General features: G+C 40.9%; 1 protein-coding gene across 21 annotated transcripts in view; it reads right to left on the bottom strand.

Moving 5' to 3' along the window:
* Positions 1-18,712, bottom strand: part of MEF2C (myocyte enhancer factor 2C) — a 141,127-nt gene extending 122,415 nt beyond the window's left edge. For 5 of the 21 annotated variants that reach the window (XM_075741261.1, XM_075741257.1, XM_075741268.1 and 2 more), the window contains exon 1: positions 3,688-4,200. The gene's annotated coding sequence lies outside the window, so the exon portion shown is untranslated. Of the gene's footprint in view, positions 1-3,687; positions 4,204-8,034; positions 8,134-18,550 lie in introns of those variants that run through there. The other 16 variants (XM_075741259.1, XM_075741269.1, XM_075741275.1 and 13 more) reach the window with 7 other exon arrangements.
* Positions 18,713-23,911: the final 5,199 nt, after the last annotated feature.

Below are 23,911 nucleotides of genomic sequence, written 5' to 3'. Positions count from 1 at the left end.
TGTTTTTAAAAAGATCCCAGGACAATCATCTACTACATTTTAAATGTATTTCCCAAAAGTGGTGAATTAAACAGTGTTTTTAAAAACTTGTATAGCAATGCTACAAGTGGCTCTACCTTTTCTATAAAGTCATGCGAAACCAGTAATGTCAAAATTGAGTTTTCCTTCCTTCAAATTGCATTTAACAATGACTAAGCAACAGAGTTACAGTTGTCTTATAAAATAATCAATTGAAATTGAAGTGTGCCTTGACATGCTGCAGCAATCAGCTTTTATCTCTGCCCAATCAAAATGACATGTGAACTGCCTAATCCTTCTTTTGTAAGGCACATAAGACTTTGTTGTCACTGTTGGTTTTGTGAATCGCCTCTATAAGCTGGTCTGATTTCCTAAAGATGACAGATCCTAGTGAATAGACAGGCTCTACTGCACTGCAGTCAATGAGACAGTGAGATTAAAGTGGAGGACTGAAGACACTAGCTTTTAATCACCTGTCCACATGCAATATTGACCATCAGTTCTGAGAAAATTACCTTAAAGCCGGTCAGAGCACCCAAATAATTCCTTTTAAAAAGAGAAAATTAAAAAAATAATTTTTTCAATGTCTCATTTGCACCATCAGTGGTGTTTGCTGAGCAGAGTTCTTCTAAGCCCATGTTGTTTCTGAAATAAGATGCAAAACTGTATTTTCATCCTTTTCAAATACCAGAATACTAACCCGACTCTGAAGCTTGAAGTTTTTTAGCTGTTCAGAATTATGTATCTATTTTTTTGTATTTTATACCTAAGTTGCTATAGAGCCTAAATGAGGACATAGCAAAATCTCACTGCTGATATCATGTAGCAAAATTTTAAAATCTTAAAATACATCACAAATATAACTGCTTTGGTCATTATTCAAAATGCTGAAGCAGAGACTATAAAGTCCTTGAAATTATATAGCACCTTATTTATGTTCATCTTCATAATCAGTGTTTTCAAGAGTACCACTACACCTTACTTGATTTTTGGATAAATTATCATGTAATTTAGAATAACGATGTCCAACAGGTAAAAACGGAGTCTGCATATCAAAACCCAAATGTATTCTTTCAAGCACCTTTCTATCTTTCAATATCAGTTAATGACTTCTTGCTCAATGAGAGGTAGAAATAACCTTAGCTGTCTCTGAAGATGAACTGAACTATTCTGGTGAACAATAAATTAACCTGTTACAGAGAAAAGTAGAATTAAAAGAAATGAAGTTGGTGAAAGTATTCTGTTCATAACTCCTTCTCAGTTCCTAAGTTTCTATGTAGTTATATTTATCTACTAAACGGAGAGCTATCAAAATCTTTCAGAGGTAAACTTTTGGAAAAAGCTTCAGAAAGCTTAATTTATCTTTGTATACAATATTTTAAAATCCTGACCCATTTAAGAGAGGCATCTCTCTGGTTTTGAATATACATGTTGCAGGTACACAAATTAAGATTGTTTATGAAAAAATAAGAAAAATTTTCTGATCCTATACTGAAAGAAAATTCACAGTAGGGAAGTATTTGTATGAATTTTCTTATGACGCTCAAGACTAGCAGTTCAGGAACATAACTCTAAAAGACTTAATCTCACACACTATTCATCATTTAGTACCAAATTCTATAAGGCTCTTAAGCCCAAGTTTCCTTTTTTCTTGGTCAAGTAATCTTAAGAGGATGCAGACATATCTGATCCATACATTCATTTATAGGACATCGAAAGTGACATTCTTTACATCTCTGTCCTATGAAAGGCATGGGACAGGCAAGGGGGTTAGGTCTCCTAGGGGCCTGATCCTGTAAATCATTATTTCTGTGACTTGTTAATTTTCATGCAAGTAGTCGCAGCGTTATCGCTGGGAATAATTGTGTAAGTAGTGTTTGCATGAAAGAAGGTTTTCAGGTCCCGGAACTATCTTATCACACTAGCTGTATAGGGCGTATTAGTAAAAATAGATACAAACAGCAAGTTTTTAAAATGAAAGGATGTGTACTGCAAGGAACAGAGACAGCCTGAATGAAGGGCCATTCTTTTAAGTTCTTCTTCAAAGAATTTCTCCACTACTTCCAAAGGGACTTAAGTGTAAGCAGAGATTTCGGTATTAAGAGTCAATATGAATTATGTATTCAGTAATAGAGAAAGAATAATATAATGGGCGTTTTAATAAAACTGATAAAGTGAGGAAGTCTTGCAGGTTTTTTGACCTGATGTTAGGTATGTACAATCATGTAACCAAAACAGTTTACAAAATACTGAATACCCAAAGCAGCCATTCGCCTGAGCGTTTGAACTGGAAATCAGTATGTATGTAATACAGAGGTTAGAACTGGTTCACAGGTGGTTATATTTCCATGCCCTGCCAAGCCTCTAGGGATTAGAGTTATTGTACTCCATATAAACATCTTTACTCTTCAACCACAATACCCGGGAAAAGGCCAATAAAAGAAATCTAGTCACATTTGCATCTAATATAATTGGTTTATCATCCATCTTGTAGTTCTTTTAAAGTAAAGATATGAAACTAGGACATTTGCCATTAAGCTGATCGTCAGATATGTGCTAGGAAAATGCATTTTGTGTCAAGACAATTCTTTTCTGATCACCAGTAAAATACTGGCAAAGTGCTTTTCTCTGCTTAACTCTCTTAAATCTTTAGTCTTAAGTTGTGTATTACAGCATTTAATTTCACGATACAGGTATTTGCTAATAGTAATTATCATATGCAATAAAGAAAATAGAACTCTTCTATAAAAGACAATGCTGAGGTTCCCACAATGATTTGTTTTGTTGTCCATTGTGCTGCTTTTTTTTTCTTTTTTGAGAAAAGGAATTGTTAATTTTTCTTTATACTTGTTTTGTTTTTCAGGCTGACAGAAGGTCATACTAAGTTTTATAGGAAATGCTAAGTATTACAGTTACATAATGCACCAATAGACTTATGAGTCTCTCATTTACATTAAACTTCATCTTAGCCTGTAAGCAACTGTACTGCAACTAGACTGGCCAGTTTTGTCAGGCTGATTAGCTCTACTCCCTTGTGTTAAAAAATGTAAAGATTACTCAAAGTGCTATGTAAAGATCAAAGCATACTATTCCGAAAGAGGTTTGCAGCCTATGACTTGAATTCCCACATCAGTGCAAGGGGGTTTTCCATCTAAAAACGTAAGTGTTCAAATGAAAGATGCACAAAGTTAAACAGTTTGCAAGCATGCATTACCTGAACTCCAGAACTGAAGAGCCTATGATACAATAAAGTTTAAGAGCATTTCTCTCAAGCTGGATTGTTTCCTTAGTCTGATAAATCAGGGTGCAAGCACTACAAGGTCATAGCATTTGGTGAACTATTCAAATCAAGTCAGCTTTGAACACTTCACAATATCAAGCACACAAATGATGTAAACTAACTTCATCAAAGTTTAAACACTTATGACACTGATAAAGACAACTCAGCAATAATTTACTGGACAGTGATTTAACTATGTGACTTGTCTAAAAAGTTACTTTTAAGCAATTGGCAGTGCAATCATACACTTAAACAGTCTGCAAGCAACCTCAATCCCAGTCCACACACAATGACTGATACATTCTTCAAGCGCAATAGGAAATGTGCACAGCGCTTTTGTACCATGCCCACGCTACTTTATTCCGATTCTGAATTTCACATGTACTTACATTATAAACATTTAGCTGTTTGGATGATCAGACTAGTCCTTGAGATATTTTCCTTTCATAGGAAAAAGAAAAAATCCCTTTACTTCTTCCAGCCTGAAGTATTCACCACCTGGTTCAACATGCAGCCTCCTGGAATCACACAGACAACCTTCAAAGTCAATCCCATAAGCAGCCAGAAGATGTCTGGTGCGCGTATATGTATGTGTGCGCGCGTGTGCGTGTGTGCAGCGTGGAGGAGGAGAAAGTGGCTGAGCTGCTGGTCGGATTAAAAGTAACCGGACTCGTCCTGAAAGCGTCCAGGAAGGAAGTGACAGCAGGCGAATGGGAAAAGGCGAGCAGCTCACAGCCTTTGTAGCATCGCGGAGGGGAAGGGGGAGGCGAGGAGGGGATTCAAACTACACGCGTGATGAGGTGTCCTTTTCTGCTTCGCTCTCTCTTCCTCCCTTTTCTTCTCCTCTCCGTGTCTCTATTTCTCTGTCTCTCTCTCTCTCCCACAATCCCAAACGAATGACTCTCTCCTCCCGAGCTGGAGAAATAATCAGTTTCACTCTTGCAAAAAGGGGGCGGGATCAGATCCCGAAAGCGTTTTAATAAAACAAACATAGAGCAGCAGCAGCGGCAGCAGCTCCCTTCCTTGCCCCTCTAGTCTAAACTAGATTGATAAATTACTCCACTACACTACTTTAATTATGTATATGGTATGCAGAATAAATCACTGAACATCAGCACCTCAATCAAGCACTTTTTAAATGATAATTGCATCTTGGGTGAATCAATCTTTCCATTCCTGACATTTTGCTAATTTTAGTTTTACGGTGGGGGTAATGGCATATGCCACACGCAAACCTAATGACAATCCTTTATTATACCGAGCGAAGACAACACGGCGACCCGGTGCATATTTTCCCCCTTCTGGCGAGGTACAGTAGCGTGAGGACGGCAGGACGGCTGCAAGGGCTGGGAGGAACACACAGCCCGGGTCAGCCCCGAACGCTGCACGCCGCATCCGCGGCCGGTGAGCTCGGGCAGGGCGGCCCGGTTCCCCGCAGCGGCGGCAGGGACCGAGACAGGGTGCGGGGGGCTGCGGGACCGAGGGGGCTCTGAAACGTCCCTGTGTCTCAACCCTGAAACGCCCGCGCCCACCCGCGCCCCGCACGGCTCCGCTCCCGCACCCCCTGGGGTGCTTTCGGACGATCGTTTTCGGGAGGGCGCCGAGCGGGGGCTGCAGACCCGCGGCCATCGCCGTTATCCCCGCAGCGCGGGGACCGCTGACCCCTGCGCCGCCTCCATAGCGGAGCGGGGCTGCGGCCCTTCGGCATTCGCACACACACCCCCCCCCCCCGCCTCCCCTCGGAGATTTCGTGCCCCAGCTCCCTACACCTTTGCCGGGCTCCTTCTCCGGAGCCCTGCGCTTGCTAAGCAGCCCAACTTCCCAAACTCATCAGGCTTCGTATCCCACTGCGGGTGGCTCCCCCCTCGCCCCCCCCCCCCCCGGCGCGCAGCGCAGGAGCGGTCCCGCTGGCAAAGTTTGGGGCAGCACCACCTTCCCCAAAGAGGAATGCTGGCCCCAGGAAACCCCGCTCGCCTCCCCGCACGGGTCCTGGTCACGGCCGGCTGCCGGAGACCGTCTCTTGTCAGACTTGTCCACAGAAACGTGGTGTTACCAGCACACTGTGTAAAAAAGGACAGGATTTTTTTTTTTTTTTTTTTTTTCCACAGGTTCATTTGCTTTTAAAACAGGACTGAAAGGACTGTACTGTACGGGAGCTTGAATTCACATTAAGCACACGCAGTAATTTGTCAGTAAAAGTGGACTTTGCAGATACTTGTTCTAATTTCTATGTAGATAGCCAACTTTTACAATCCTTTGAGAGCAGCAGGGGAGTTTATAAAGGCACAGACCATTATTTTTATGATAGATTAAGGTACTGGAAATAGGAACAGTACGCGTGATAAAACCAAATGACTGATTCCAAACAACAGTGATAAATATATATTTGGTTTATTTTAATACAAGTCCTTGGTCTTGCAGTCTTTTCCCTTATAAACATCTCATTGGGCCACTGACCTACTTCCGAAGTTCCGTATTTGACAGTGAAAAAATGCCTTTTCAGTTCAACTGTACCTCTTCAAACATGGATGCTCAAAGCATGGTCAGAGCAAAACGAAGCTAAGGCAGCTAACAAGCACCCCGCAATTGCTCTCAACACAAATCCCTTGAGAATACCCTTTAGTTACTTCGGGTCTCCTCGTATCTTACTCTGTTTTGGTGAGATTTAGGTAGAGTGTACAACTCTCAGTGGACAGACAGTTACATGCTATAAAAGCACCCAGAACGACGACAATAACAGTAATACTGATGTGCCCAGAGCCACCACACAGGCAGACACGAGCCAAGCACATTGTATACGGTGGTGAGAGGCACATATGCTCGGCAGTGTCAGCAGCAGAGCCCGAATCACGTTGGGGAAGAAATACTTTCTCAGCCTCAGGTTTGGCATGAAGTGCAGCGGGAAAGAAATACGGAACAGTTACATGGTTTGTACCCTTGCTATGCCTCTTCTGCAGACAATTTTGGTCTCCCAGCACGGCACCCAACTATCCAGTAATATTTGTATTTTCTTAGCGGCAAAAATAGAAAAAATTGCATTAAGACTTCACAGTTTTGTGCTCTAATTGAAAATGACTGTCATCTGCTTTATTTTGTACAGGGTATGTTAAGTTTTCAGGCTTCTGGCTAGTTGGTAGCACAGCCCTTTCAACTGGCAAGACAGAACATGAACATCGCCAAATCTTGAAAGCAATTATTAGAGTAGGCAAGTATTTCAGAAAATAAAAGTATACAGCAGCTTAGCACATCTACTATACCTCCATGTGGGCACTTGCAGCCTAATCTTTAAATAGTTGTGACCTTCACACACTGGAGTACCTTAAAGCCATGCCAAGTTTTTGTCATGAGTACAATTCATCAAATCCATGTAAAGGACACCTCGATTTTTAAAACAGGGTTCAGATGCTAGATGGACAAACAGATATGAGGGAAGGGATCACGCTTTCTCATCATCTCAGGGTTAGATAAGGCATGAATTTATGCTGTATCTTTTGAAGTGTTTAGGATTTTTTTTTTTGTTCTTTTGCTGCATTTAATTTTAAAATCTGGAATAATTTCAAACAGTGAAAAACCTTTGTTCTGGTGTCTGTACTTGTACTGATGCTCCACAAATGCACCCTTTTTAAATTTCTGGCACGAGACTCAAGTCGACTCCTTTTTGCTGTTCACAGGTCGTGTGTAGGTCTGCTGACAAAACTATGTTTTTCTTAATCCACCACCTGAGGCACGCACTATTTTAAACAATGAGACATCAGTCAAAATGTAATAATTATAAAATCAGATCTCCAAAGTTTTGTCAAAGAGTGAAGATTGTATCCAAATATCTCTTTCCCTTACAACTGTGATTATCTCAAGGTAACATTTCCTTTGAAGATGATTATCAAAGTCCGTTTTTGTTCTTTTGTGGATGCAGAACATATCCTTCCCTTAGGAGAAATGAGACTGCCAGCTTACGTCTTTTAACGGTGTTTAAACTGAAAAGCAGTAAGGTTACTATGAATCGATCCACCTCCTTTCCATCTTAACCCTGGGGTGGCTTGGTTTCTATTTTCTGTTTAAAGTTCTGCTCAACCCCACTCCAATCCACGCCTCGCTCTCTTCCACCACCTCCCTATCTTGTAAGAGCAACACGGTATAACACTTCTTCCCATGTCTGGCTGCTTTTAAACTTGGCCCACGCTGGGTGCAGCGCTTGAAGTGAGCTTTACAAAATTATTTTAAAGTGAGCTGGGGCGGTTGCCACAGCAACCCACCCTGAGAGAAATCGAGGCTATAGATTAATCTACCCCACAAGATTATTCTACAGTACTGTATTTGTTCTTCATTCATTCAGAATATTCCCTCAATCCATATGCTTTTATAATGAACAAAAGATGTAAACTCAGATAATTTCAAAGATAATCAGATATATATTCCAGGAGCACAACTTAAATGCTTTGTAAACCATCACAAAGACCAGAAATGTACATGACTCTTCACAAAATCATTTAATTGGAAAAAAAAAAAAAATTGCAATGTAGGCACGGCTGACATAGGAACTTTAAATAAAATGGCATGCTATTACTAAAATGCTGTTGTACACATCAAGCAATGATTTCAGAAAGCCTTTGTCACAGGTGTACCTGTAAGTACATAATACAGCAGAGCTTGCTCTCCAGGCTTTGCTTTTAACATTAAATCTGAAAACAATAAATAGTACTTGGTAATATTAAATGCAATAAATATTAAACACTCACCACATACACCCTCTTTATTGTCAAAATCATCCGCCTCCAATGCTTCACTTAATCTTTCCCATAGTAGTTACTTCACAGTTTACAATTCTTGTTCGGCACCTTAGATGTTTAAAAGCACAGAAGTAGTGTATTATTAAAATGCAAACCTGTAGTACTTAAATATATTTAGAGAGATTTATGAAACAATTTCTATAAAAAGAATACGGGTCTTTACTGATGTGTACTTAGGCATAGAGGGAATATCACTTTTGAGTAACTCGACATTTTCAGAAGCTGTAATGAACTCCATCTGAATTCTACCATAGGGATGCCACGCTATCAATAAAATTACAAAATTATTGATCTTGGACTGTACTCATCTCCAATTGGTACTTTGAAAATTATTCCTGCTTTTATGTTCATTTTGAAAGATGCAGTTTTCTCATTATTTAATAAATGCCAATTTAAAAGTCCAGGCCAAATGCCTGAAGTGTTAAAGCTCGATGTACTCCTTCCTTCTTTGAGGAACAGATGCATGCTGTGCCACCACACAGGGACGCCTCTCCTCGGGTCTGCCTCAAGGAAGGCAAGACAGAGTAACACAAACTTTTTTAACCCAAACGCCCGTTTTTCCCTGCACCTGTGTTTGTGGCGAGGGGCTCTCCACCGAGCCCTGGTCGAACACCTCGGTCCGGAGGGGCGACCACTCTGCTCTCTGCCCTGACCCTTCGCACCCCGGACACACCTGGCCTCCCTGCTGACACCTCTCCCAGTTTGGGCTTCTGTGTATTTATTTACTGATTTACGGGCTCTCCCGCCCGCTGCGGGTGGCAGGGTAGGCACCGCAGCAGCAGGTACGCCAGCGTCCGCCATCTCCTCAGGCAGCGCGGCCCAACGCTCCCCGCTCGCCCGCCCCGCCCCCCCGCGGGGGCACCGCCTGAGACCGCGGCCGTGGCGTCCGGCGGCCCGGCTCGGCTCGGCCCGGCTCGGCTCGGCTGCCTCGGCCGCGGGGCAGCGCCGTGGGGGGAGGTAAGGTGCCACGTGTGTGCGGGGAGCGACCGGCGGTGCCGGGGTGCTGCTGCTGCTGCAGCCGCCGGTGCCTCCTCCCCGTTTCCGCGGGAAGGCGCTGAGGCGGGCGGGGGTGTAAGTTCGGCCGGGCGCCGGCTAACGCGAGAGCGGGTGGTCCCGGGGAAGGAGGGAAGCGGCAGCGAAGCCGCTGCGGTTGGAGAGCAGCAGCGAAAGCCCCGTGAGGCGGTGGCTATTTAAAACAGGACGGGAATAGCAGAGGGGTGGGAAGTCCCGGTCAAGGGTTGGCTCTGGGGAAGGCTGGAAGCGAGCGGCAGCCCGGCTTCTCCGCAGTGCTGTGCCCACCGGGCCCTTCCGAAAGTCCTTCTCAGGCCTCGCAGTACATTGCCCACCTCTCCAACCTCTGGAATACATGAGCGTTTGGGAGACTGAAGTACAGTCCGCAAAGTCCTGCGGGGCCAGCAGGCCTCGGGGGGCAAATGATGGCGGCCTCGGGCCAGGCTGGGTGAGGTGCGGCGCTGCCCGCCGGCCCCGGGGGGCGGGCGGTGGGAGCCGGGAGGTGCAGAGGTCTCCAGGCAGGGCTGGGAGACGCGGCACCGAGCAGGGCCGAGGCCGGCCGAGGTAAAGCAGCACATGGCTGATGCTGGGAAGGCGACTGGCGGGAGGCTGCTCGGTGCCACGCGTGAGCGTGCACTGGGGCCGTGGCGGGAGGGGGGGTGGCAGTCTCTGAAAATGGCATCAGTTGTGTTTCTGGTGTCAATGGTAGACTAATCCGGAGCATTATCTGTTACTTTCCAGGCTTTTGGAAAGTTGTGGGGTGTTGGGTGGGGTTTGTTTTTTTTTTCAATGCCACTTTTTTTTTGAGGTTTTTTTTTTTTTTTTTTTTTTGCTCCCTTGCAGATACTTTCAAGGGCCTTTGCAGGGAAGAGACTGATTATAGAGGGAGAAGGCTGCCAAATGCACTAAGTCAACAATGAAAAGGGGGTTTGTTTGTTTTGCTAAATTGGTCCAATTCTAGTAATCTGAAGTGTTTCATTGTTACAAAAGGCAGTTTCTGAAACTGTAGTTCACAAGTTGATATTGTCCTTTAAATATCTCATAAACAGTTGTTTAAAGATTATTTTTATCTAAGAATTTTCTTACTTTAGTATTTGTTTTGTTTCTTTTTAACAGTGTTTTAAAACTGGAGATGGGACATAACTTCTTTGTAGACGAATGTGTTTTCTTTCAAAGATTAGATATTACTAAAATTGTTCTAAAAGTCTAAAAATAGTATTTATTGCTTTGCGAATGACAGCACAGACTAATATTAGAATCAGATCTGGAGCTAGTCATAACTGCTTTTTGTTTGCCACACCACACGTGCTTTTTAGAAATAATACTTAAGGTCTGTCATTTGTTTGAAAATGAGGCTGAATTTGTATCTGAAGGAGTTAACAGCTAGCGACATGTTGAATCTGGTGCTTGGCGTGGAACAGGGATGCTGTGGAGCTCAGGCACCACATCCACAGTCCCCCAAAGTCTGTTGAAATCCAACGCGCTCTGATAGGTTTCAAGTGAGACCCTAGAATGGAAGCTTGGCCCTACGTCAGTGGCCACCCAGATTCTATTCCTGCCTCAGAATTAATCTCTGAATATGCTGTAACTCCAGTTCCTGTACCAGCCACTGTCTGTCTGTAAGACATTCAAACGTCCTCATCATCCTACGACAACGTTCTACCAAATGTATGTAGTTTATATATACACATATATATTTTAGGGGGACAATACTTGTAGTCAGTGATCTTACTTAAGTGTAACGAAAGGAAGAATTTAACCTACTAACCTTGCCCCCGTTGAGATTTAGGGACTCCAAAAATGCGAGTCTAGACTCGCATGGAAGAAATGTATCAAGGGTTTTGAAGTTCTTCAATGCTAGTCAGAAATTGGCAAGCAAAACTTTAGTCTCAGACAAACTCAAATGCTCAGGAACTAGTTTCAATTCCCCCCTACCCCAATCTCTTCTGACATAAAGTTAATTAGGTGAAATTTCAAGCTAAATGGGCTTTTTTCTTATGCAAAAATATAAAAATAGATCAAATATGAGCTTAGAGTGGAAATTTGGAATCAATTCCCCATCTTAATAGGGTTTAAGTACAGGAATGTATTTGAAGAATAATTTTGGAAATGTTGTCATTTTCATGAACGGCTGTTCATCAGCCTGATTATTCTGCATCTTCATATGCCTCAGAAACATTAGATTTTTTTTTTTTTTTAAAGCAAGGCATTTGATGGAAGTGTAATTTATCATATGGTTTAATACAACTGTGATTACAGTCTGCCTAGATTATGAAATAGACTCCGCCCAAGAAATACAGTATCTTTACTCTTCAGCTCGGTCGCTAATACAGAAGAGCACATTGGAGGGAGACGTGCTGTGCTTTGGTGACTTTGTTCTGAAGGGCCTATGTCCAAACAGAGACTAAATCAGAGCAGCTGTGGGGGTTTGAATTTACAGAAGAGATCAGGTAGGTTTCTGCCAACTGCAAAGTACAGTGCTGGGAGTCTTTATCTTTAAAATCTTTATCTATCTGCCGATATCTCGCACAACGTCTAGACTTGATGCAGAGGAAGATAGCTTTGTATTTAATTGTTAATTTATGCAGCTTTAGAAGGTTTAAACCTCTTCACTATTATCTGGTCATTTCTATTATCTGGTCATTTCAAAAGGAGTTTCTGCTAGGACAGTTCCCCCTACTTCCCTCCAAGGAGAAAGGCTCCCAGACATTAAGTTTCAGAACTAGCACTTTTAGTAAGGACCACCTTTCTCATTCCTGCTACCACATTTGTCCGTGTGATTGCTCCCAGTTGATTAAAGGGAATCTCCCTGTGATCCCCTTTCATTTTGGGAAAGGTGTGGGAGGGGAAGGGGAAAGAGGTTTTTTTTTAGGCTGAGCATTCCTTCTCTTTTCCTGAAATGGAATTGCCTGACGAAGGTATTGTGATATTTTCAGATATTTTGCCAAAAAACGCACAACCCAAAACAAAAAATATGATTGCACCCCCTTGTTAATTGTGTGACACTCAAGCATTTGTCTATCTTGCACTGCATGATGATGCGATACAGAAGTAGACAGCCATAGATGGCCAGAAAAGGCTTAATTAAGCATTCTGCAGCTGCTACAAATTAGATCAGCATCTGCATCTGTGTAGACAATGAAATTCATGGTAATTTTGAGGGCCAAGCAAAGTAGAGATTTGTTTTGGATAGACCCCTAGCCACAATTCAAACAAAATTCAAATCAGACCTGTTCTAAGGGTAGAAAAATGTTGGTCAACTTCATCTCCTGTTGCTGAAGGCCACTATGGTTCCCTGTCCTGGTACAGATAGAGATTCCAACGTACCACATGAAAGGCTGGTGTTGCAGTGTTCCCAACTAGAACAGAGAATGCTTTTCTTTTCTTTTTCTATTTTTTTTCTTTTCTTTTTTTTTTTTTTTGAGAAACCCAATTCTCAGGAGTTTTCCAGACTAGACTTTGCGATATATTTTAGATAAGCACCCAGCTTTTTGGCTGTTTCTCTGGCAATTTGCCTCTTGTTTCAAATCTTGTTTCAAATTGTTTCATACCCCTTTCTGGAACCATGTTCCAGGGTAAATGATATGCAAATTTTAAAGGTCAATCATCCTGCATGTTGTAACAGAGTATCCGGTATGATATTTGGAGCATAAATTGAGTATAGAATACAATAGCAATAGATTAGTACATGGAATGAGGGGATAAAGGTATTGTTGGCAAACTTCTATACAGATATGCTTGCATGCAGATGTCCAGAGCATAACCTATTACTTATTGATATTTTGAGAAAATGCACTGTTTCCGAGTGTTTGTAAACTCTTGAATACTAAATTCCTGGTTTTGTTTTGCATTTGAACAGCTCGAGACAGAAGCATTGAACCATAAATGTATCTTCTCAGTGCTGCTGTAATACTAATATTTCTATTTTCAAAACAATAATTAATATAAACTTTTTATTAGGCATTTTAGAGAGGCCTTTTGAAGGTTGACAGCTCTTGTTGATAAGTGAAGAAAAACTTGTAACCTCTGTGGCCATAAAATGTAATTGCACAATAGTTGGGTCAGCTTTTAGATGTGCTTGTGCCACTTATGTTCGTCTATATTAAAACTTCCGTGAGCCTCCAGCTGTGATGTCATTGGTTATAACTCTTCCCATGGAAGCAGTTTAAAAAGTTGATATTACTGAGGTTAAAAGGAAACTAAGCCTCAGAGGTCATGTTTGGATATGTGCTTTGGTTTATATGTATTTCATGTGAAGTTATTGTATGATCTAGTTGGAGCATCTTTACACAGCTCCTGTATGATATGGACAGATTTAAGTTCCCATTTCTGGTCTGTTATATTCTGTAAGCCTGCACCAATCAGAGCAGCAAGATTTGATTTCAGCCATGGCTTTAGAGATCGCTGCGCTGACATGGTGGAAGGAGAACAAATCTGGTTACTAAATCAAACAAGTTTCCCAAATTGAAGGTTGTTACTTTTGTCAGGCAAGTAAGGACCATACAGAGACAACTGCAGATCTTTTTTATTAACCAATTAATCTCCAATCAAATGTGTATTGAAACTTCTTGAATTCATGCATCACCTATGTTGTTACCCTCTCCATTTTTAAACTCTCAGTAACAATTAAATGCATCCGTTATGGTGTCACTAGCATTTATCTTTACCTTTCAGGTCTACAGCAGTCAGAGGGTCTGTGGTGTAAAGCCCCTTTCTGCTAAGTCTTGTATCTCGCGACATGACTTAGTTGTCCTCTTGGCTGTGACTCAGATAAAGGAGTAAGGGCTGGAGAACAGGTACGTATTTGGAAGGGAGTTACAAGACTTTCTAGCTCTTAAGTGAGACTGAAGGGTCTTTTTAGGGTCTAGATATTCAGGTAGGGTGAAGATGGGGCCAAAGGCATGTGGACAGCAGTAACTTAAGAAGGATTGTCACTTACAGGGGAAGACAGGTTAAGAATTTCTGGATTAAAGTGAGATTGAATGAGGAATTCCTGCATCCTTTTTGCAGGTTAAACCCAACAGTTTTGAAACTATTTAAGGAGTAGTTTCTTCCAGGAGCCAAGGAACAAGTGCTTCTTTGTTCTAAGTGGGAGCTAGTCCCCTTATATTTCTGAGGAAGAATACAGCCCAAAATCTCATTTCAGCGAGGTTGTATGTGCCTAGGATCTACAGTGCTATCAAAAACATAGTGGTTGAGGATTGAATGGTTACTGAAGTCAGTTGGTGCGAGGACACGTAGTTAAATGGATAGCCATATCTTTCCAAGGGTAGGAACTATCTCCTGATACACAAATAGATTATGTCACAATCTGTTCTATTTTACTTAACATTAATAGACTTCATTAATTTTTGTAATTATTGCACATGATGTTAATTCATTACCAAGCATTCTTCTACAATAATTTCAAACTCAGGAGATGTATTGATACTGGGGAAAAGGCTGTTTGCATATAGTTATATTGGATAGAGAGTATCCTGTCAGCCCTTAGAAAGCAAAGAGAGAATAATGCTGCAGATAGTTATATCAAAAACTATAGGAACCATCAATTTGCACCATTCTTGGTGTAGCAATAAAAGATTGTAGAGAGATATGAAAAGCACTGTGTGAGAGCTTTTTTTAAAAATTAAGTAAAAAACCAAACCAAACCCCAAACAACTGAGATACAGAAAGATTTGTTTTGCTGAATTAATCCTTAGCAGCTGGGTGTCATACTATTCAGCTTTTAATTTTTTCCCTGACAGATGCTGTCACATTTCAGGGCACAGTGCATTGGCTACATTAGCATTAGATTAAACTTCATATGCTGTGAGCACAACTTTTAAGTATATATGTAGAACTAGCACTGATATATATGTGTGTGTGTATATATATATATATGTGAACGAAGGAGTAATTACTGTTTCATTCATTTTGTGCAGTTATTTTATGTTTCCAGCAAACTAGTTTACCTTAGCTTAAATCTATATGTTTATCCTTTGTAAGCTGTATTTATTGAATTTGATTTAGAATCCAGTGCTTTTAGAGTTACGCATAGAATGCACTGTTGCTTTTGTCTTTATTGAAAATTTCTTAAGTGGTGCTTTCAGAACTTGCCTCATAATGCTAGTTGCTTTCAGAGGAACAAAACCCAATTTAACTGTGCAATAAATTGTCAGTAGTTTCATTGGAGAAGACAACTCGGTTATCAGTCTGTGTATCCGTACACGGTGACGGGATATGCTGCGCGGCCGATCCACATTACCTCATTGATGGTGAACTGTATGGTGTGACAGCATTTTTGAAACGCGATAGCAGGGAGGGGCTGCGAGCAGACATGGGGAGGGGTATGGGAATGCTGGGGGTGTCTTCACATGGGAATGGGCCACAGTGGGGTGCAGTGGTGGGGAGCAGCTGCAGAGCAGTCTCTCTGCGGCCACTGCAACAGCACAGGGGTGGCGAAGCCCCCAGGCAAGGCAGCGGCTCTGAATGTTGCCAGCAGGCTGGCATGGAGGAGAGTTCTCCACTGCTTCCTGGCGTGTGTGTGTTCCTTTGATTGGCAGGGAGACGGTCTCAGACCAATAACCAGTGAATTTTTGAACAAACTAATAAAACTCCATGAAGAAAGTTATATATATTTCATAGAATAAGATTTTGCTTACTGTACCAAGAGAAAAACAAAGTGTATATATACATACTTATGTATGTGTACACACACACTATATACACGGGTGTATATATACACACACACACTTTAAATTTCTAATAGAAATATAAAATGGAAAATTTGCATGTTTTAAGTGCTCATATATGAAGCAATGATTAAGGCAATTCACCATACTTTTTCTCCCCTAATTTGTATCATGCAGTTCATCGTCTTGTATAACTTTTAAATGCAGCTTCATTGCCTTCAGTGGAAAGTGTCCAGTTTTCACCAGTGTAAGTGAAAGGAGCAGAAGGCACGACATGCTTTGAAAATACCATGTAACACCAAATGAAAATTCTTGAATTAACTTTTGAAGAACACAACGTAGAGTCACTAAATTGCAATTTTTGCCAGAGCTTTGTGGTTAAATCTCTCTTTATATTTACACGCACTATGGAATAACTAATATAGATGTCTTCCTGACACTAAAGTTTGGATTTATTGGAAAAGACAAACATGTGGTTGAAAGCTGAGCTACACTGTAGCTTTTTGAAATAAAAAATGTAAAAAGATAGTTGTAGAATAAACTGCCCTGTTTTGCAAAACAGACAACAGAGCTCTTAGCTGATGGGTAATTATTGGTGCAGAAATAAATGACTATACCGGGCATTTTAGGGCTGATTCTGTTTCCTACTGAAATAATGGTAGAGTTTTAGTGAAATAAATAGAGTTTTCCTATTTATTAATCTCTCAGTATTTAATTAATAGTAGACATATTTTAGAATTTCACTCAATGTGCTTAAGTCTGATGATGAGAAAAATAAAAAATGGAAAGACAAAGGGCAGTCATTTAGGTTTAATGGTATGAATTATCTAGTGTGTAATCTACACCTTTTGTGACATTAAACAATCTTTTTCTAGAAAAGTAAAACCTTCTGTACTGAAGTTTTATTTTACAAAATTCTCATTTTCCCCAATGCAGTGAAATATAGACTAACTTAATTGGAATTTCATGAAATTATCCAGGAGTTTGTCATATTAATTACTGTTTCTGAGCCTTTAAAATCAAGACAGTAAAATGTTGATGAATTAAAGGCTCTAAACCAAAGGCTTTATGTTTTTCTTGGTTAGTGTAGCACGTACAATGTCTAGTTAACTCTCGGAACTGCTGTTACTATTTACTGTCTTCAGATTTAACAGTGCTTGGTTTTAATGACTGTTTAGGGGATTTGGTTTCCATACATTACAAATGTGATGCATGAAACAGCGATGTTTTACAGGCATTGCTTAGTTTAAAGGCAGCTCTAGTTTTGGGGTTTTTGTTTTGTTTTACATTTCGTACTTCATCTGAGAAAATATCTTTCATATTTAGAAGCTTAGTTTTTACTTTGACTAGTAATGTTTTATTCTACTGGTCTTTTATTCTCATATCCTTGCAGCAAACAAAATTGCGATTATTCATATAGCGCATTCCAGAAACAAAAATAATCTCTGCTGCGCTTTTCCTGTCTCCCAAAATGAAGAAAATGGATGAGGATCAAGGTCTGATCTACCTCTGCTGAGGTCGGAGTTCCCTGTCAACTGTACTGGTCCCACACCAAGCAGCCTAGCTGAAAAAAATCGCAGATCAGGGCTGTTTAGAAGTGCCTTGGGTATTATTATTCAGCCTAATCTTAGGCTGTCCGTTGCTGATAAACCATTTCTTTTGACCTAAGTGGAATATCCGCTACAGAAATAGTCTAACTGTATATTGATGTATGATTCCTTTCTTTCTTCCATTAGTGTCTTCTATGGTGTGCATGTGAATTGTGAATATGGAATCTGTTTACTCAAAAAGATTCATATGGTCAAGTTTTCTGTCTGTTTACTTGCTTAAATAAATGTTTTCAATTTAACACAACAATTTGCAATGAATACTGTGAAACAAAGTTAAAAGAACGAGTTCTTGAAATAGAAATCATAATAAAAATGCTTTTCTCCCCTCCAAAATATTTATTTTAACATGTGGTCACATTTTCCTACATTTTAACATTAATTGAAATCTTATTGTTCTAGAAAAATAAATCTTTTTTTCCCTTTGTCTAGTTTCCCAGCTCTTACGCAAATTAAGGAATACACACACGGGCATAATTTGTGGTTTCAAAATAAGGAAAATTGTGTAAATTCATAATATCTGTAAAAAGCATCATGCCAAGCAGTGCTCTCATGTAGCCCCTGTTTTGTAATTTACCTTTTCATTTTAGTGAAAGACAAGTTTTGTATGATAATCCTTTGATTACTGAGTTTTTAAAAATGTTCTAAAGATTGTTAATTTCACTGCTTTATTTATTACAAAGTCATCTTACATTGATATTCAGAAGGAGTGCCTAAGTCTCTGGAATGTCTGCTAAAGCTCCAGATACCGGGAACAGTCTACAGACAACACATCCTTTCTATTTATTTGGAAATTACCAGGATAACTAATTTATTTTAAAGGAGGCAGATGGGGGGGGGCACAGCGTACACCCCCAGTGCTGTCTGATTTCTGGGTGTTCCCGCATGCAATCCCCTGTGTTCTCTCCATTCAGATCCATAGAAGCAGTTTGAAAGAAACTGACTATAAATATCCAGTCACTTTCAAGAAACTTTTCTTGGCAACAGAAGCTAAAATCAAGCACCGTATCAAATAAAACGCGAAGCACGCTACAAAGCTTATCTGCTTTCTCTTGAAGAAAGCTTTGCGAGCGTAGCCACGAGCCTGGAGCTGAATCACCCAGTGCTGCGGCAAGCGGAACAACTCCCAAGACTTAAGAATCATTTTTAAAAATCCTTTTCTCTATTAAAACTCACCAGTGCCCTTCTTCTGCTTCTCCAGGAAGTCGTACCCGTCAGCACCTGCTGAGGGCTTTGTTGATCAAACCGGCAGGTAAAAAAATTCCTGTAGAATAAAGCCAGACCAGCTGGCTTTGAAGAGAAACCCCCCAGTCTGGGCTGTGTTTGCCTCACTCACCCTCTCCTCCGCAGCCACGGGCTTTTTCTCCCTTGGTTGTTGACCTGTAGGCTGGGTGATGCGGGCGCACAAGTGTCTGGCAGGCCAAGGTGCACCTGTTTCTGTCACTCCCGAGTAAATTTAGCTGTAAAAGGTATCATTGACAAGCAGACCTTTGTCAGCGCTGGCAAACGAAGGCAAGCGTTGCCGTCCCCCTTCCAAGTACGCTGCGAGTTCCAATGGAAAATATCAAATCGGTCGTCTTATCCAGGAACTGCTTCTTCGAGAAGAAGGAAGGCCAAATTGCTTGCATGTGGCAAAAAACTTTACTCCTTTACATAGATGTTAAAATTACAGTATTCCAAGAATAATCTCTGAACAAGACGGGGTTTTGTTCTATTAATTGTGGCTGGAAGGAAACTTTCTTAAATGGAAATACAGCACACACATATTTCAATTCAGGTTATTAAACTGTGTTAAGTATTGAAGTTGATTGCCTTTCTTTTCACTAACTCATTGTGCTTTTTTATCCAAAGAAATATTAGAAGACTAAAACCTCTCAAATAGGAGGTATTAATCTCATTCCCAAAATTAGAAAGCATGCAGTGTTGAGAGACTGGATGTCAAAATTATGTGTTCGTAGCACTTATGCAGTGGGAGTCTAGGAACCGACCACTTTTAAAATGGGAGCTAAAGTAAATGGAGACGTCTGAGAGAAGCAATCAAAACTTGGTGTTCTTGTCCTTATTGGATTAAGGTATGGGTATTTGTTGGTTATATCTGCCCCTTGCTTTCCCCCACTCCGCCCCCCCCCCCCCCCCTTTCCTGGGTGGCTTCTGGTGATTGAAATAATTTGCATCAGTATGTGTTCTCGTGGAGTTAAAAAAAAGGAGTCACCAGTATATCATTGCCAGGATTGGTAGCAGCATACCTGGAGATTCCATTTTCTGCTTGAAAACTGTGCCATAAACAACTTCAAGGAAAAATTTCCAAAGTATGTATTTTACTACAATATGCTGTTTGAAAGGAGCAAAATATTCTTTCTAGAAAGTGATGAGAAAAAGCATGGACCGGTAGCTCTTTGTAAGATAAACAAGGTTCGTATTTACTTACTTGCATAAACAGCCACTCACCAAGCTGTACCTCTCTGCAGGGGCACCCTTTCAGATAAAAACATGGACCTGATTGGCATCATCCTGTGTCCATGGAAACATTTTAAGTACCTCTGTCTCAATATGTACTTCTCTTATTCAGGGTTTAAAAGCTGAGTGCTGAATAAGTGTTTTTATTTAAAAATTATACAGGAGGTACTTTGTGGAAGCTTGGTTCTCGGGTTTTGTAGTGTCGTAATAAAGATATTAGTTCTCATCATATCTGATAAAATTGTGTTTCATTTCAAGCGTCCTCTTAGCTTTCATTCTTAGATAAAAAGCAACATTCAAAAAGTCCTAATGAATTAAAATCCTGAAATTTTTGATGATCCATTACTGTTTGCAAAACAATGATTGTAGCTCATATTACCATCAGACTTAGGCACTGCTCTAATTACATTAAACTAGTCTGGTTTTCTGTTTAATAAAGAAATAGGAAAAGATACTAAGAAATCAGACTTTTCTTTTGGCAACAGCCATACCCACCTATATCGCTGCTTAGTGGGTCACAGAAGTTAAGAGCTTAACAATCGTCTTGAAGCCAAATCAAGAGGCTGAAAATAAAGGAGATGCTTTAGCACAGAAATAAGTCAAATGCAAAATAATAATTTTCCTATTAAGATGTGTCTGCCCCCCTACTTAGTTAAAATATCAGAGCAAATAACTAACAGAAATAAGGAGATTTTCTGTCTTTATATTTCCATGCAGAGAAAGAAGTACAGGCATGAGCTACATTTCCTTCCAAAACTTACCATTCTGAAGAAGATTCTTCGCAGATCAAATCTAGTTATTTCAAAGTTGTCTTGGCACAAATTCAAAACTTTTTTTTGCAATTCCACCTATTAACGGGTATGACCGATACACACTGTTAATGTAGTTTGATTTAAAAAGTATGAAAATTAGCAATGGCTCTCCATTAGTTAGCATTCTGTCTCTATTTTTTAAAGCTTCAGTCTTAATTTTGTTGATGGAAAACATTTTCTTCACCTGGGCCAGATTGTAACACTAAAATGCCTTGCTAATTACAACTGCTATCAGAAAACACATTTCTGTGTAGAAAGATCCATTAGCTCTCACTGAAATCCAACTGGTTTAGCGTCTTGTTTTGCTAAGTTTGTATCTCTGCATATTATTTTCATTTACTGCTGTTAGCATTTTTATTTTCCACCTTGCCTTGACAATCCAGTCCCTGCTGGGTGCAGATGGCACAAATGATCTCTCCACTGATTCAGCTGGAACAGCCTTTGTAGAAACTCTGTAAAACTTTGCTATCTAGTGAAAGTTACTACTTTTTCACATGCTAGATTCTCCATATCAGGCTTATGCTTTTATTTATGTATATGCATCATACAAACATGTAAAGCTTTTATTTAAGAAGTATGACGGTGGTGTTGGGCCAGTTGAACCTGCTTGACTCTCCGTGAAAGCTTCAGTGGTGATCTGTCTGTGGGCTGGCCCGTTCGTCCTGCGGGTTGCCACATGAGACCTCGGATTGTGATTGCTCTCAAGAACTTCTACTCTGAGCCAACTAAGCATATCAGAGAGGTGAAACTTTCAGCCTCCGGGGAAGGATGCAGCACACATGACAATTTTGTACGTTTCCCGTCTGTCATGTGCCTGTCCTTGCTACAAGGTCAAGGTTGCTGGGGGGTGCTAGCGGGGGAAGTAGAAAGAGAGACTAGCCTCGGCTGAGCCCTCTGCACATTCACTCCGACGTGAACAAGGGAGCCCTGACCTTGATCGCCATCCTGAACAAATAAAATTTCAGTTACGTACTTGAATGGCAGGACTGCTCAGGTGCGTTGCGAAAGTGCAGTGAAAGCTGGGCTTGACCCTGCTGCACTGAAACCCAGGTGATGAGATTTGCCCTGTTGCTGCCAGCATGTAACGGGCAAAAATCTGATTCTTCCTAGCCACAGATCTCGGGGAAAGAAAGGGATGAGGGAAATTGATAGTGGTATCACTTGGGCACATAAATCTTCATCTAAGTAATATGTTCTCAGCTTTGTGATTTTTAGCTTTTTAATCCAAGATGTCTTTTTTCTAGCATTTGTTAAAGAATCACTTCCAAAATGCTAGAAAGTCAGCCTGAGCATATTGCAGATAAAATCTGTCTTCCTTCTCCATCACGTAAAATAGAGATACAACATTTGGCCTATATTCAGTTTTTCAGGTGCTAAAAAGCTATGACAAAACTGCACAGATCGTATGATAATGGGCATATTATACAACTCTAGATCATCATATGCCCAACTTATTATTACTATTTTAGTTTTCCACAGACCACTTTTATAGCACCATCTACTTACATGTTCTTCACAAACATAAAGGCTCGTTGCATGCTTTTTGAATTTATAGATCAAATACAAATAAGCGGGGAGAAAACAGGAAAATGTTTAACATGGCAAAGGTGTAGGGAGTATTGCTGTGAAAAGTGAGCCGTTTGAAGGCTTTTAAAGATCATCAGCAGACTAAAATATAGACAAGGAATTCTCCAAGGAGCACCCCCTGTTATTTTAGAGCCATCAGATTGAAAATGGGCCCTAAATTCTGACCCTTCCGTGCTTGGAAACATACCCAGCTGAAAAGGATGGAGATAGAAACCTGACTGACTAAAAAGCAGCTGCGTTTGAGGAACTTGTACACAGCAAAGATGGCTCAAATTTGTGCTTGAAAAGAGGTGGGGAAGCTGAAAACACAGAATCCTCTTCCACTGTTGGGAGCAAAGCGTTGTCTGGAGGGAGTCGCAATAGCGATGTGATAGTGAAACCCCAACCCCTTGTTCATAAATGTACGCCTATGCGTGCATATAGCGCTAAACATACGTATGTGAAGTTGCATGTGGCCTTCCCTATATCAATGCGCAGAGTCTGAAAGCAGAGGCTGTAAACGTACATTTGGCAAGCGAGCGGGAGGGCAATGTCATATAGGTGTTCGTCATACGCAAGAGGAGCTGGGATTTTGTTCCTGAAGAGAAAGTAAATCGTGAGTTTTATAGACCGGAGAGTTGCGTTAGGAAAAAAGGTGAGTTTAGCCACAGGATTAAGGTAGATAAGGTGAGATGTCTGTCCATTTAAGTGGCTGTTAGCAGTGGTGGGGAGCCACGCTCCAAAGTAGAAGAACTTTATTTAGGAAACAAGTTGCACGATACAAGTTAAGGAGTACATAGGTCCATAAGTTAAGAAAGAGAGTGGAGTAAATACAGAGTGAGATAGGAGGCAGAGAGGGAGTCAGAAGGAAGAGATGATGTGTAGGAATAATTCTGTTTGTGGCCATGGCTGTTTGTAGCCAGAGGGAGATGCATGCCATGTTGCAGAAACAGTCAGATTTGGCATAAATGCAGCTGAAGGCAGGAAAAAGATAGTCGTAGAGTACCAGGTTGGAAGGGACCTCAAGGATCATCTGGTTCAACCTTTCTTGGCAAAAGCACGTCTCCAAGAGTGGGGAAAATATAAAACTTTGGAACACTACTTTTCTATTTTTTATGTCCTAAAATGAAAGCAACTTTTCAAAAAGGAAAATTAAAACCACTGAAGGGGAAGAATAGACAGGTGAATGAGAGAGAAGAATCTAACCTTGCAGTGAGTTACCGGTTCTACTGAAATACTAGTTCTGCTGAGAGAGCTGCATACACACCTATACAAGCACATCAAATGCCCCAACCTCTAGATTTCCTTTAAAAGATTTAAAAGAAACTACGGGGAGAAGTTACCAATGTAGGCAGAGGAAGCAATTTCCGACACGCGCAGGAATACTGGGTAGCCAGCGTGCTTTTGTAATATAATGTGCAAAGCGTAAAGGCGGGAAGGGATGTGGTGATGTGGTAGGGCACAAACGTGGTGTTTCACGCAGAGCAGCCTCTGTGCAGCTCAGCGCGGGCTGCGGCACTGCCTGTCACACCAGGTTCACCCACAAGTGTTGGATGACAATAAGAAGGCCTGTTCCAGGAACTACAAATACCTCACTCACAACAAACCTTGTCTTACTAGATTTTGTCGGAGGGAACAAGCAAAAAGCGGTTCTGAGAAACACGTGAATAGATCCATAGCATTGCACTGAAAGAGTGAAAGC

Source organism: Balearica regulorum, chromosome Z (assembly GCF_011004875.1).
Source record: "Balearica regulorum gibbericeps isolate bBalReg1 chromosome Z, bBalReg1.pri, whole genome shotgun sequence".
NCBI classification, from domain to species: Eukaryota; Metazoa; Chordata; class Aves; order Gruiformes; family Gruidae; genus Balearica; species Balearica regulorum.
Note: the sequence above shows the minus strand (reverse complement) of the source record. Positions and strands in the feature narration are given on the sequence as shown.